The 16,423-nt window shown below is 46.1% G+C and overlaps 1 pseudogene across 1 annotated transcript in view; it reads right to left on the bottom strand.

Moving 5' to 3' along the window:
• Positions 1–14,824, bottom strand: part of LOC310794403 (partitioning defective 6 homolog beta-like) — a 25,859-nt pseudogene extending 11,035 nt beyond the window's left edge. The window contains exons 1-2 of the transcript XR_014553960.1: positions 14,724–14,824; positions 12,614–12,836 (exon numbers count right to left, since the gene is read on the bottom strand). The product of XR_014553960.1 is annotated as a partitioning defective 6 homolog beta-like (transcript). The remainder of the gene's footprint in view (positions 1–12,613; positions 12,837–14,723) is intronic.
• Positions 14,825–16,423: the final 1,599 nt, after the last annotated feature.

Raw genomic sequence — 16,423 nt, 5'->3', positions numbered from 1 at the left:
GCCCTCTCTCCTCCTCTCTGCCTGTGTTTTCTCCTCCCTCAGTCTCTCTCCCTCTCTCCGGGTTCAGCCTGGATGTTCCCTCTGTCTGCGTCGCTCTGATCTCTTAAGCTACTGCTGACATCCAGTGTACTGATGGGATGGCCCGGGGGGCTGCTCCTTTGAGGCCCCGGTGTTAGGAAGGACACTGGATGTAGCAGTGTGTGCTTCTGGAACTAAGGGCTTGTCTAGGCTTGGGAACAAGGCTAAAGGCATGTCTGGGCCGGGGTACTTTGGTACGTGACTGGATGACTGGGAAATAGAGAGCCAAAGTGGAACGTCACTTCCTGCGTCAGCAGCACTGTACCAGAGATTTTCATCCGCCATTTATTTTCCCATAGACATTTCGTAAAATGCTTGTAAAAAATAGTTTTACTTGTTCAAACCAAACGGTTCAGATATATTTAGAAACAGGAGAGATCGCATAACATTTCACTCGGACCAAAACGTTTAAAAAAATGCGGGTTTAAAGTAAATATTTTTTCGATGTTGTTTTTTTTAGTTTTGGTCTGAGTGAAATGTTCTATGGTCTCTCCCGATTCTAAATATAGCTGAACCGTTTGGTTTGACCAAGTAAAACTATTTTTATAAGCATTTTACGAAATGGCTATGGGGAAATAAATTGCGGAAGAAAATCTCTGGTACAGTGCTGAAGCAGGAAGTGACGTTCACTTTGCCTCTCTATGGGAGGGGGGGGGGGGTGAGCGCCACGACCCCGTCAGTCATGTGTCTGAATAAAGAGTTTGACTCTGGCCGGAGCAGCAGGTGGACTCTGAGCTCCTGGCTCTGTCCTGCCCTCAGCATCTGACCTCTGGAAGACAACACAGCCAACCTGCGCTCACCTCCACACCTCAGGCTCGGACAACCTTCATATTAATGAGATATTATTATTATGATTATTAATATTATTATCATGTGACATCATCTAGCAGCGTCCTAGTTGGCGAAAAGGTGAAATGTTGTTCGTCTTTCTAACAAATGTGGGTAAACAGACTGGAAAGCAGAGTCCTGTCTTGTCTGAAATGAAATATGCAAATGAACTAGAGTCATATGATCAAACATTTCATGTCCTCTTCCTCTTTAGATTCAAATGGACTCACCACCACCACAGACATTTCAGAGACATTTAAACCTCATTAATGTGGTGTGTATTTTGTGTTCACTCCAGTTCTACGACCCCAGAACAGAGACAGAGAGAGTGTCGAGAGAAATGAAAGCCGAGAACAAACAGCGACAGTAGTCAGGCAACGGTGTTTTGGGAGCTGCATGCCAGAGCCTGATGCCAGGGTAAATACGCTGGAATAGCAGACTGAAAGAAATCCACAGATAAGCTGAACAGTTATCATGACATGCTTTATATCAAGATCCCTCCCCCTTCCCTCGCTCCCCGTGTTTTCTGATAGGTCTACACATGATGACAAGGGTATCGGTGATGATAAGGGAACACAAAAACGCTCAATCACCTGTGATCCAGCCCCATCAGAGGTTCTCTCACCTGGTGCCCGTGCACCTGACTGACACATTCTCTGTACACTCCATCTCGTGTTCCCCGGGTCCAAAGTACAGCTCAACCACTCTCTCCCCTCCCTAGTTCACACCCCCCCCCCCCTCCTTCCTGTTTTCCCTGACTCTTCCCATTGGTCGAGAGTCCACTTTCTCTCTCTCTCTCTCTCCCAGCCAACTCTGAGCTGAAGAATTTTGACAGACTCTGTTCTGGACTCCTGCCTCCTCCCTGATGACTGTTCAGCTGGACCTCCCTCCCTCCATCTCCTCACAGCCCGGCCTCCTGCGAGTCCAGCCAGGTTTCAGAGGGTAGATGATGAAGGCTTTGGGCTTGCCAGTAGGAATGCACCGATCCACTTTTTTCACTTCCGATCCGATTCCGATACCTGAATTTGGATATCTGCCGATACCGATATTATGCCGATACCAATATTTTTCTTGAATATACAGTATAGGCACAAAGATACAAAGATTTGGCCAATTAAAGATTTTTTTTTTATATACCTTGCAAAAAGCAGACAAAATTAAGAAAATATACAAGGCAAAGAAGGATACTATTATACATGCGCAAATTACGGCCAGCTGTGTGGCCCGCGCTGGAATTGCAACAAAAAAAACAAAAAAAATCTTTACGATTCCCGATCCGATCCGATCCATGAATTAGTTCCAATATCGGCACCCGAGACCGATATTGGATCGGATCGGCCCCATCCCTTCTTGCCAGGCTGTGTCTTCTCCTTTTCCTTCATGTCTTTGAAATGTTCTCCAGCCACGCTTCTCTCGCCGTCTATCAATGCCTATGTTCAAATTGTCTTTTTTTTTGCTTAGGAAGGTTCCTAACTGAGTGAAATGACCTGGAAGCATCGAAGTGGCAGCCATGATAAGAGCTGTTCAAATTCTCTCAATGCTAAGAAAAGGTGCCAACATGCTTCCTTAAGCTGCGTTCACACCGAGCTATTAAAGTTTTTCGCTGGCGTCGAGTTTACATACAAAGTCAATGCAAACGAGCGATTGAGCGTATATCCGCCCAGGAGAAAAATCGCTGGTGGTCCGAGCGACAGAGACAGAGCGATAGGGAGAAAATACGCTCGTCGCCCGAGATGAAATATCCCAACTCGAGCGAAATTACGCTGGCATCAGTCGCTCGTAGTGGACAAACATCATGACATTGCGTAACGTTATAGCCCCCGCATGTCCGTCAACTCGTGTGCCTGTTGATGAGCGATGTAAACAGAGCGACAGAGCGATTCCAAAGGGTTGAATCAAGCGACAGAGCGAAAAATAAATATCTCGGTGTGAACACAGCTTTACTTAGCTCCTTTAGCATAGCATACACTGACTGGACCATCCTTGTCAGGCGGAAAGTAGATAATGCCGTCCCACAATTCCTTGCGGCAGCAAGGCGACACACCAATCGGCCGTTCACGAAAACCGATGAAAACAAACGATCAACATGCCTGCACGGGACGGGACGGGACGCAGGTATAAGCTAACTTGCTAATGTGCTTATATGTTTTGAACGTGTGTTCAAGCCATAGGGATTTGTTGGGGTTCTAAAAGCAGTGGAATCAGTGTAAGGTGACAGTTTAGCTGATTAGCTTAGCGTCGGCTAGCTATTGTAGTTTCACCACAGCAGACCCCCGTCATTAACATCCACGGTTGCATAATTACTTGGCCTAGTGCGGCGGTTGTCTTTTCCTAAGTCCTTATGGATTCTCCTCCACATCTTTCCTTGACCTCAAAACTGCTTAGGAATAGCAGTTAGGAAGTTTGTTTGTTTGTTTGTTTTGAACGCAGCCTCTCGCTCTCCCTCTCTCTCTCTCAGTTGTTCTCACCCTCTCTCTCTCTCCCCCCTTGTTGATCCAGTCAGACTCTCTGGTGGAGGGTCCAGTCTGGCCCGCTGTCCTGTCTAATCTAGCCAGCAGAGGTGATCAGAGGCTGGCCACATTCCACCCAACCAGCCCCCTCTCTCTCTCTCTCCCTCTCTCCCTCCTCCATCTCTCGCTCTTTCTCTCTTCCTCCTCCAGGTCCCGCCCTCCCCGGCTAGGGCCTCACTCTGCATTCCTCCCTCCCTAATACAATTCCCACTATCCCCCCTCCCTCTCTCTCTCCCTCTCTCTCTCTCTCTCCTTCTCTCTCTCTCTCTCTCTTCTCTCTCTTCTCTCTCTCTCTCCCTCTCTCTCTCTCTCATTGCATTCCTACCACACTTACACTACTCCCTCTCTTTTCTCCACATCTCTACACGCCTTGCCTAAACAATGCCTTCTACTACACTCCTCCCCCTCTCGAATACTATTTACTCCTTTTCTCCTCCCCCTCTCATCCCTCCATCTCTCTTATTAAACCTAGCTTTATATGATATGTACCTCCTGCGTGCGTTCCTCTATCTTCCCATCTACGAGTCCGACCGCCGTTCACTCGCTCATTACGCACTCAGAGCAGTGTGTCTCAACGTGGGGGACTGCAGAGACCAGCAGGGGTCCTCGGGAGGGGGGGTTCCAGGGGGTCCCCAGTAGAGCCATATGAAATCTGTTTTATTGGTTTCCAAATTCCACTTTATTTCCCGTTGAATTCCATTTTTATTTTTATTTAAGAAGCTTGGCATTTGGAAATGTTTCTTCTCCTTGCGTAAAAAAATTGCTCAAACCGATTAATCAATTATGAAAATAGATGGCGATTAATTTAAGAGTTGGCAACTAATCATTATTTGATTAATTGTTGCAGCTCTAGACATCATGGCATATTCTCCACTATGTCTCTCTCTCTCTCTGCTCTCTCTCTCCATCTCTCTCATGTCTCTCTCTCCATCTCTCTGACTATGTCTCTCTCTCTCTCTGCTCTCTCTCTCCATCTCTCTGACTATGTCTCTCTCTCTCTCTGCTCTCTCTCTCCATCTCTCTGACTATGTCTCTCTCTGCTCACTCTCTCCATCTCTCTGACCACGTCTCTCTCTCTCTCTCATGACTTTGCAGCCTCAGTACATTGCTCAGTCTCAAACAGCAGTGCTGTTATCCTGCTCCGTGCTCTGTGCTGTACCTTCACACTGACTGTACACATCCTATTATCTGACTGGATGACTCACGCACTGGTTACTAATTACTCTGGGCAGTCTCTGCTGACACCCACGCACGCACGCACGCACGCACGCACACACACACACACACACACACACACACACACACACACACACACACACACACACACACACACACACACACACACACACACACACACACACACCTCTCTCCCTACCTCTTGCCTCTCTTGTGAAGAGTTATGAGCCATTCATGGCTGAAACTGTGCGTACGACGAACCAACGTCACCAGTCCAGCCAAACACACCCACACCCTGCCTGAAACGCTGCTACCACCACCAGCATGGAGAGACCTGGGAACCGTGTGTGTGTGTGTGTGTGTACGTGCGGCGCGCGTGCGTACATACATACCGGTACGTATGCACATTTGGAATGTTCTGGATGACTGATATATAGACAAACATGAAGTCACTCACACTCAGGGAAGTCTCCTCTCTGACAACCATGTTTACAACCAATCACAGACAAACATACATGAACCTGGGTGTGTCCCACCACCTATTCCCGGTTTGCTTAAGAGTGAAACCCACACTGACAGGAAGAGGAACAATATTCTTCCTTCCCACTGGACTACATGAAGCATGAGATTTTGTTTGTGAATGGGATTGCAAAGACCAGTGGGGCCTGTATCACAACGCAAGATGAGTGAGTTCAGCGAGGTAACTTCAGGTTTAACCCTGGGGTTGCCGTCCGGCGACGACGCTAGTCGACGTCTTACTGGGGGTAGATCACCATGGCAACTCGTGCCGAACGGCGAAGGATGCAGGTTTTTTATCTCTATGCGTTTGAATTTGTTTTGCGACTGATCGTTGAGTCGTCGGATCTAGGTTAACGATGATGAAGCGCCATATATAAATACATTTAGCTTGACTTGACTTTGTTAGCATCTGGGACAGCAGTCGTTGGTATATTACTCAGCCTTCTTCAGCTGACTGGTGATGACCACAACATTCCCGAGTTACACCGACGAGCTTAGCAAAGAAATAACTGGGTCTGTGTGTGTGATGAGGGAGCGGACCAGGAAATAGCCTTCTGTTAACGACTCTCATCTATCAGCGAATCACGATGTGCTAGCTTGGCCTCTTAGTGAGGACACTTCCCTGATCAGGATGATGACTCAGTCAAAACAAGGCCCGGGTTTAAAACTCACTGTGCTGCTCTGTGCTGTGCTGTGCTGCTCTGTGCTGCTCTGTGCTGTTCTTGTATTGACTGACCAAGCAGACCCAATATCCTCAGAAAGGCAGTGAAATAATCAGCTTAGACATGACCCTGGCCCCCAGTAGAGAGGCAAAGTGAACGTCACTTCCTGCTTCAGCACTGTACCAGAGATTTTCTTCCGCAATTTATTTTCCCATAGACATTTCGTAAAATGCGTATAAAAAATAGTTTTACTTGGTCAAACCAAACGGTTCAGATATATTTAGAATCGGGAGAGACAATAGAACATTTCACCTACCAAAACGGACCAAAACAAAAAAAACATTGAAAGAATATTTTCTTTAAACCCGCATTTTCTTTACGTTTTGGTCCGAGTGAAATGTTATGTGATCTCTCCTGTTTCTAAATATATCTGAACCATTTGGTTTGAACAAGTAAAACTATTTTTATAAGCATTTTACGAAATGTGTATGGGAAAATAAATGGCGGATGAAAATCTCTGGTACAGTGCTGAAGCAGGAAGTGACGTTCCACTTTGCCTCTATATGGGCCAGCTTCTTCTTTCATTTGCAGAAGAAATTATTTGTATTGAGCATTCACAAAAGACTAGAGCCCGACTGATATACAGTACCGGTCGATATTGGCCCATCACAGACATATCAGTATCAGAGTACATGTGTAGTCCGATATGTGCCAGACAGTGCTGATACTTTATTGTTAAACTGTAAAATAGCCTGTCTCCACTACACATCTTTGTCACAAGTGTTGGATATTTGAGGGATCATTGCAAAAAAAAATTGTGTTCATGTACCTCATCATGTGTATATAATATATATATATATAATATAATATATATATAATATACTGTATAAAGAAAGAATGTTGACCAATATATCGATATCGGAATTTTTTTACTCGGTATCGGCACCCAAAAATCCAGTATCGGTGCTCTATACAGAAGACATCAAAATATAAAGAGACGCTATATGACGACTGAGTTGAGCTGTGGTCCAGACAGCTTGTGTTGTATTCAAGTGGCCCAGCATGCTTTGCGGCTCCCCCATCCTCATTAGCCCCGCCCCCTACAGAAGCTGCAGAGCCGTTAATCCACCTATGAACGGGCCTCTTCGCCGCTGCCATGGCAACAAGTAAACAGCAGCTCCACCTCACTGCTGGCTCAACAGTCATCCACACACACATTGTTCAGGAGGAGAGCAGGGGTCACCCCGCGTGTCTTTCTGTGTGTGTGTGTGTGTGTGTGTGTGTGTGTGTGTGTGTGTGTGTGTGTGTGTGTGTGTGTGTGTGTGTGTGTGTGTGTGTGTGTGTGTGTGTGTGTGTGTAGATGTGTGTGTAGATGTGTGTGTGTGTGTGTGTGTGTGTGTGTGTGTGTGTGTGTGTGTGTGTGTGTGTGTTGGGGGGGGGGGCTGTGTGAAACTATGACACAGGCCGAGTCTGATAGTCCCTCTTTGACACACATCCACACACACACACACACACACACACACACACACACACGGCACGAACACTCACCCCACTTTCAGCATTGAACAATACCACATTATTGGCAGCAGGGCGGTGATGTAGCATCGATGCAGAAACAACAACAATGTGGGCATTATTCCACCGCCTGGACCACAACAATGCAAACAGCGGACGGACGCTCACACGGCCCAACGTCCGTGAGTCCTCCTCTCGCCAATCGAGAGGAGGACTCTACTGAATGGATCATCAAACCCACACAGAGCACGTAGTCGTCCGGCGCTAGGCTATATGTAGCCTACATTCACTTGCAGGCAAATAAACGCACAGTGCCAGAAATAACCTCACGTGATGTGATGTGGCAGGACTGAACTGTGCCGAGACTGGAACGGACGCGCTTTCCTTTTTCTACACAGACGGACTAAAACTGTCAGTGAGTATGTTTATGGGTATGAAAACTGAGTGTTGTTTTGATTCATTGTAAACACATTTCCCCAGAATCCAATCCAATCACTATAAAGTCGGATGAAACACTGTCTGGGCCCGAGGCTGCTGCCCTGTCTGAACTCCTACGATGCTCTTATGTTATAATAATAAAACACAGAAGACTCACCAATTTATTATTATTTTATTCTAAATTGTGGTTTTTATATTTTTAGGTTGTACTCCATTGATTCTATCCATTGTAAATATTCTCGTATTTCAGTTACATAAACTCGTTACTGCCAAGAGAATATTCAATAAAGAAAACTTGAAACTTGAAACGTGAAACTAATGAGCAGTGTTAAAGGAAGCAAGACGAAATGGTTCGAGACTGAAACTCCAGACCAGCCAGGAACATGATGGTGGGACAAGTGAACAGGAGATACACGGTGGTACCCTTGAAATAAGGACGTATGTGACCCCAAACTGCTTTGTGTGTGTGTGGAGTTCCTCTGCGGTCAACAGTGAGCACTGCTGTACAGGTGTGGTTGTTGCGTGTGTGTGACCCTCCCTCACCACTGTGCTGTTGCTGTACACACCAACATGTTCTTTGTTAACTAGCCTGGTTAAACACGGGTTCGAGCGAGGGCCATTTGCCTTTAATGCCACCACAAAGACAAACAAGGTCTCTTGTTGTGGTTACTCATTATTCTTTCATATGCCTCCATTTCTCTGTGTTTTTCACATCATGTTGTTAAGAGAGGACATCTCCGAGCTGAAAGACGGTGTACTTTCTAGATAAACAAATAGAACACACTGCATCCTGTGTTAAAGAACATTTTGATTTGGCCCTCGGCCTGACAAACCTCACTTGGCGCTGTTGTGGAAAAGCGGAGCTATTAACTCAGCCGTTACTATAGATCATAACACTGACTGTGTCTGTGTACAGATAGATATAATCAACTATATAGACCATAACACTGACTGTGTCTGTGTGCAGATAATAAACGCTCTATAAGCTGCCCAGTGGCTACATGCGCACACTGCACTCAATGCAGGGCTTTTTAAGCTGCCACCAACTGGTGCTGGTTTGCTAAGCGGGGTAGGGCAGATCGGGAGGGCAATTAGGGACTCAGGGCAACTGGGTCTGCAGGGGGTTGTGGCTGCTTCCGTGTGTGTGTGTGTGTGTGTGTGTGTGTGTGTGTGTGTGTGTGTGTGTATTATCTGTGTGTACACGGCAATGTGCGCGAGCACCTGATTGTCTCAGTATCTGTGATGCCTGGCTGCATCAGTGTGTGTGTGTGTGTGTGTGTGTGTGTGTGTGTGTGTGTGTGTGTGTGTGTGTGTGTGCGTGCATGCTTGCGTGTGTGTGTGTGTGTGTGTGTGTGTGTGTGTGTGTGTGTGTGTGTGTGTGTGTGTGTGTGTGTGTGCGTGTGTGTGTGTGTGTGTGCGTGCATGCTTGCGTGCATGCGCTGCGTGCGTGTGTGTGAGCAGCAGTGAGCCCAGCGTGGGGCTAGTTGTCTGGTGCGTGTAATTGAAACACGGTCCCACGCGGCGCTAACACAGTGACCCCCCGCTAATCTGCTCCTGACAAAGTGGCTTAGCTTCTATAGGGTCATATGGCCCAGCTAGCTAGACAGCTTAAACACAACAGAGCCGCGCGCCCACAGACCTGACACTGTCCTCCTCCCTGCACTCAACAGGTCGGACTCAGCACCTCACTCGTTTAGCTCGAGTGACGCTAGCCCGGAACTCCCAAACGAGAATGAAGTCGAGATTCAGGACCAAAGAGTCTAACAGGCTCCCAGATAAAAAATGCAATAGAAAAAATATAGGCAGATCCAAAAACACGAGTACAACAACAATTAGCATAGTACACTGTCAGCAGCAACAACTCCTACTACTACAACTAACTGTCCCCTCCGCCAGCACCTCAAATCCATAGAAAAAGTGCCTGTGATGCTGCAACGCTAGGGCAATAAATATGACAGAGGCAGTGAGGATAGGAAGAAAGAGAATAGTCATGTGTACGTCACACACTGTAAAGACTATAGACCTTATTCGATTGACGTCACTCACGTACGGGCACGCCCACCGCCGCCATATTGTCGACATAACGCAGCAGCTCTCAAGTGGCTATGTGAGAGCAGCGTTTATAGGAAGCTAGCCGCTGTTGGCGTTACCTGAATCGTTCCAATTGTGTTCGGATGGTGACCTGCGTTAGGCATGGCTGTAGTAATGACAGCAATAAAGTCCCCGTGGTTTGTTTCTATCTCTACCGTCCACAGACGTGAAGGGAGCGAGACTGGGGATACGTCAGCAGCACAGGAGAGGTGTGTGGATAGTTAGTTGAGACAGGTGAAACTTTCTGACAGCTCCTCACAGCAAAGTCTGTTCACCTTGTTCTTTTGTTTATTTATTACAGGCATTAACGGCAGCATACAAACAACAACTGTGGGGTTTTTATTGCTGTCATTACCATCGATATTTTGTAATGGAACAGAAACGACAATAAGGCTGTTACTAGTTGTCAGCTGCAGCGCTGTGTGCGCACAGGACGGTATGTCAACAATATGGTGCCGTCCAGGGTTAGCGAATAAGGTCTATAAGTGTAACTGTGAAAATATGCGAGTGTTGACAGCCCTCCCCTCGTTTTCTAAGACTGTCTGTCAATCGCACAGTAAACACACACGCCCATGATGGGCAAGGTGTGTGCCTGCCACTGCTGTCCATAACCAAGGGCAACTCCGGCCCAGGACCAAGTGCGTCATGTAGCAGCAACCAGGCAACCTCATGCAACTCAGCCCACTCGAGGAAACGACATCTTTCAGCTGCCCAAGTTTGGCACCGATGACATCACTGATGAAAGTCATCACTGATGACATCATCACTGTTTGAAGGCTAATAGGTTGTTACATTGCAGCACAGTAAATCCGCCATTTTGGCCTGAAGGAGACTACCGTAATGGCGCCAGCCGCCAGTAAAACGTCTTGCCTACCAAGTGCCGTACATACTGTAAGTACCTCTACCAAAATGGCCTGTGTTATGGTGTCTCTCTGTCATGGTTCTGTGTCGTTTCCCATTGGCACAACAAGGCATTTTCAGGCCAAAATAGCAGCAGCTTTGTCTCTTGGCTTCTATATACTCTTTGATTGAACCAGTACCCGCTGGGCAGTTGATAAATGGTGATCAGAGAGTGTAAAACAATCACTATGGTAGTTACCCAACTGTACATAACAAGGAGTAGTATTCTGCTGAGTTTTGCTGCTCCCAAAATGTCACAGCGGACAAAGATCTGTTGTTTGGAGAAGATGTAATAATGTATCCAGTCTATTTTAAGAAACATAAGCTGGAAAGCAATCAGCCCTTCCTTTCTGTACTGATTTTTCTGTTTTTCCCAATTCTTGTCAGGAGATTTTAAGATGTGTCTAAAACCTCTCCTTTATTTGTAACAACACACCTCTCTGCCCTTCTTGCAAGGTCTCTGACCTTCAGTCACTCGGGTCAGAAGCAGGACACCAGAGGAACTTAGCTAGACCACAGGCTTGTTTGAGTCGGGGTTGTTTGACTAATTTGTTTGCAAGACAACTCAATGTGGGCAAAACATATGGCTGACATATGTAGCCAAACAAATTCACAAGGCAAAGTGACGCTGTGCGCGTTTAGGTCTTTCCTAACTACGTTCTTAGGGCCTGTGTCGACCTAGCGTCTTCAGGTCGAGCGTCTTTTTAGAGAAAGTCTAGAGAAAGTGCGCTGCGCCCAGCGTCTATTTTCAGAGCGCTCCGGCGTTTTTGTGCGCCCGACTCCCAGCGCTTCCAGCTGAAAATATTTTAACTTTTCAGAAAGACGCTGGTGTCGGGTGCTCCTTTTCTGGCAACTAATCATGGAGAAACTATCGCAACAGAGACAGAAAGGCTCAATTGTGGGAGCAGATTGGCTAGACACTTAATATTTCTGGTGAGTGTTGAGCTAAATCACTGTATGTGTGTTGTTTGCTAATGTCAGCTATCAAGCTAGCTACCGCACTGAGCTAACGTTACTTTCAGACTGCTTCCTTGCATATTGTGCGCTGAGATCAGCGCTCCCCAGCGTACTTCCAGCGTTTAACGGTCAGAAAAAGACGCTAGATGGACACACGGCCTTAGGCGTGTGAACAATATGCAACATAAAGGTTAAGAACAACATAGCGTGTCTGTAGCAGCCTATCCCATATTTATATGCTTTCTCCAGACCCCCACAACAACACAGAGCAAGTACAGATTGTGTATAGTCCCACGGCAGCTAAACAGAAATGGAGGTGATGAACACAACCGGAAAGAAGCGGGAGGCAGCCACCAATAACACATTTTCACTGAATAGAGAGCCAAAGTGGAACGTCACTTCCTGCTTCAGCAGCACTGTACCAGAGATTTTCATCCGCCATTTATTTTCCCATAAACATTTCGTAAAATGCTTATAAAAATAGTTTTACTTGTTCAAACCAAACGGTTCGGATATATTTAGAAACAGGAGAGACCACATAACATTTCACTGTGGGTATAAAGAAAATATTTTTTCTATGTTGTTTTTTTCAGTTTTGGTCCAAGTGAAATGTTCTACGGTCTCTCCCGATTCTAAATATATCTGAACCGTTTGGTTTGACCAAGTGAAACTATTTTTATACGCATTTTACGAAATGTCTATGGGAAAATAAATTGCGGAAGAAGATCTCTGGTACAGTGCTGAAGCAGGAAGTAACGTTCACTTTGCCTCTCTATTGACACTGGTCTCTTAAGACTCTGTGCGGTTCCAGTGAAACCCTACCAATGTGGAAAACACACTAATATCGTTTGCATTTGCATGAAAAGGTAACGTCGACCTGTCAAACAAGCAGGAAGTAGGTCTCTTTGTTCGAGTGTGTCGACTTCCCCCTGTGCTCACCTTTCCTCTGGAGGAAGAGTCGCAGCAGCGGGCTGGCAGTGGAGATAGCCTTGTGGTAGTTGTCATCGTTGTTGATGGGCAGCAGGTCGCCGTGCACGTCGGCGTAGCCCACCAGCAGCTCCACGTTGGGGATGCGGTGCACGTGCTGCAGGAGGCCGTAGAACTCATCGAAACGGCCCGGCTTCGACCGGTCCAGGGAGAACCGACGGAACTCCGCCCCAAACTGGGAAGGGGACACGGGCACACAAACACACGTGAATACATACAATCATGCGAACACAATTGCGCGTGTGTACACACACACATACACACAAAGGTATGAGAGATATGAACTTTGAACACAGCTACCATCCATGAGGACTAGCTGACACAGCCTATGTGATTAATTATAAAAGTAGACTGTGTGCAATATGTGTGTGTGTGGGGGGGGGGGCTGTTCATGATGCTCCTAAATGTGTTCTATAACTTTTACTGTCATATGCAGACGTACAAGTAAATCCATACAAAAATAACGTTTCACTGAACTGCCGGTGTGTGGGCATGGCCTCCTTTTTCCTTTAGTAACCAGGCTCCCCTGAACCTGAATCTGGTGCGACAGCAACTGGACGTTTTTGAGACATTTATCAGTAATGTAACAGCTGATGCCTGTCGGGAGGAGGCGAATCTAGTTGCAGCGTGCGCGTGCAATTTTAACAACGGGTTTATCATATGAAATTACTTTTGAAATGATTTTTTTCCCCCATCATTTTGAAAATAAATTGTAATCCCAAATCTTTCCCAAGAACCCCCTGCAAGCTGCTCAAGAACCCCGGCCTAGGGGTAGACGTACCCCTGGTTGGGGGAATCACTGTTCTAGACTAAACAACATGGCCTAATCAAGCCTCACAGAATGTTTGGTATGCAGTTGTGGGCATGTGTGTATGTTGTGTCTTCATCACACACACACACACACACACACACACACGCACGCACGCACGCACACACAGCTGTCTTATGAATACTGCAATATTGTGGTCTGTGCATGTGGTCTTGACAACTGCTGAATCAATCACTGCGTGCCACTGTGGGGGTGAGTCTGAGAGCAATGTCAATTTGATGTTGATGACAAGTACCAAGCGTTGTGGCTACTGTTGCCCAGCACTGAAGAGAGGATCTACAACGCATTGCCAAACTAGCAGCTCATCACCTCAAAGTGATGATTATAGTGCAAAGCAGAATTACTTTTGGCTGGGAAGCCAATAGGGTCACATGCCTGTTTTGGGCAAAACATGGTTAAATGACCCTGGGTCATCTTGAGTCCAGGCTGAAACAAGTGCATGATTACTTGGGTTATAAGCATTTGTTTACCCCCAACAACTGAAGAGGCAAGTGACACCAACAACAGGGATTTTCGGTGGTTCTAAAAAAGAAAGATCTACTATAGCTTGAATAGCTTCACTGCTAAAATGCATTCAAACAGCCGCAAAATGTGCCCGAACCTGGTTATGACAGTGCCATTTCTCAGCATGTCTATCTCATCATGCCAGGGGCAAGAAGAGGCGGGGCAGGAGTCACGGTAATGAACCTGCATGGGCCTTGGGTGTGACACCTGTAACGTTACGTGCATACTAAGAGGAGAACACCATGTCAAGCAGCTATCAACACAACACAGGCACATTTCCATAGCCATAAACCAAGTTATGTAAACTTGTCATGGGGCTATAAGCTGCACCTGAAAACTAGAGTCAAACTCAAAGTCAACACACTAGTTGACGACGGCAGCCGCGAAGGAAGTTGTGAGTGACAGGTGTAACGTTACTGGCGTATACGATCAACTCAAATCAAGATATGACGGCGTATTTCAACTTTTTCAAAATCTGGTCAGCCCAAGCTATCGGCTAGCTAGCCACAGCAAAACAGTTGCTAGGTTGAAGGTTTTATAGCAGCTAGTGTCAACGACACGTCCAGCTTGTTGTCACGTACGGACGCAGTCCATTAGTGCGACATCATAACTTGCTACCTAAGCCACTTAGCAAGCTAATTTAGCCCGAGCAAGTACTAGCAAAGACATGGGGAGTTTAGACAACAACATAGAAAACAGGTCAATGGAGAAATAAACCCCCTCAGGCACCTTGCTCTTCACCTCCACGGCACTCAGTGAACGGTTGCTCGGCACTCGGTGGTTTTTGTTCATGTTTCGCTAGCAGCCCAGCGGGACCGCCGCACAGCACAGCACCGCACACACACTCGCCCTGCTGCTGCCGCTGGAGTGTATCCCAACCAAGGTAGGTATATACTATCCACACAGTTGTTATTCCACTTATACAGGCGGTCCCCACGGTATGTCGATGTCCCGTAGTTTGCGTTGCCCCCCCCCCTGCTCCCTCCACAAGAATGCGACAACGCCTGCTGCCAACCAGCCTAGTTAGTCTGTAACTTATCTCCTCTCATACTTGCCACTGCCAGTACAGCTACCACCACTACTGTGCGTATATACCGCCGCCTCTCTCTCCTGCTCAGTCAGCGTATGCCAATGTCTCTCTCTCTCTCTCTCCCTGTGCATCGGCTGTGCTGACACTTCAAAATAAGAGCACCCTCTCTCTCCCTGGCTGTGCTGCTGCCGACGCGAGGCTTCAACATTGCTCACGGTACTTCAAAATAAGAGCTCCCTTCTCCCCACCACGAGAAAAATGAATGTCCCATGTATAATGCTGCTGGCTATTCAAAATAGTCATTGAGATATTACAGTCTATGAGTCATACTTGTACATTCTTCCATTGTGCTAAACCTCTAGCGCAGGCAGGTCCAAAGTCCGGCCCGGGGGCCAAATGTGGGCCCCCCCAGACCGATTTTAAATGGCAGCAGCTGGCTGGCCCAGAGGAATTTTCACATAGGATATATGGCCCCCATTCAAAAAGGTTTGGACACTCCTGCTCTAGCAAGTGAAATAGTGACATTTTGAATAAACCTTGTATCCCCGGGACCCCACTTTGGTAAATATGGCCCCGAATGAGTACTTGAGAAGCTATTTACATTAACCTGCTAGCCTGTGAATGAGGAAAGATCTGACAGAAAAAATATGATTATATTTACTATTATGATCTCATTCTCAACCATTGACTGTATATGATCTAACCAGAAAACTATATTTTTGTCAAGGAAACCCACATAAATCCTCCCATTATAGTGTCATAATAAAGTAAACCTCACTATTCATGAGCATAGTTAAGATATCAATAATATGATAAGCTGATTATGAGGGCTTATGGCACAATTATTATAATTAGCTCTTTAGCCTGCAAAATGCTAAAACTGCTGCAATAAATTCAGTTAGACATATGCCATATCATTCGTGGTTAATTTGCATATTGTTTACACATGATGTAAGTAGGGTATAAACATTTTAAATAAGTTGTTAAATGAGTACATAAAATTGATGTTGGTAGTAAAGAGGGTAGTGTCAGCTGAATCCACAGTGTTTCTTGTTGTATAGTGACACCTTCTGGCCAATAGCCATACACTGCTGCTGGCTACCTGCCCAGTGTATAAGCTTTATGCAGTGCACTTCAGATATACAGTCTATATATTAAGACAGAAATGATTGGCTACCATTATATGCAGTGTTTCAGTGGAACATTTTTTTTTTTGTAAATTATAACAGTCAGTGATCACCATAAAGTATGACAACTGTCAACATAAATATATCATGCTATCATGCTAACATAATGTTATATTGTCAGAAAATTATTTAAAAAAAGATTCTTAAAAGAAAAAATAAACATCACATCAGTGTTATACCCTTTTGGTGTGTCATAAAGATTGATGCCCGCC

Source organism: Poromitra crassiceps (genome assembly GCF_964638095.1).
Source record: "Poromitra crassiceps genome assembly, chromosome: 20".
Classification (NCBI taxonomy): Eukaryota; Metazoa; Chordata; class Actinopteri; order Beryciformes; family Melamphaidae; genus Poromitra; species Poromitra crassiceps.
Note: the sequence above shows the minus strand (reverse complement) of the source record. Positions and strands in the feature narration are given on the sequence as shown.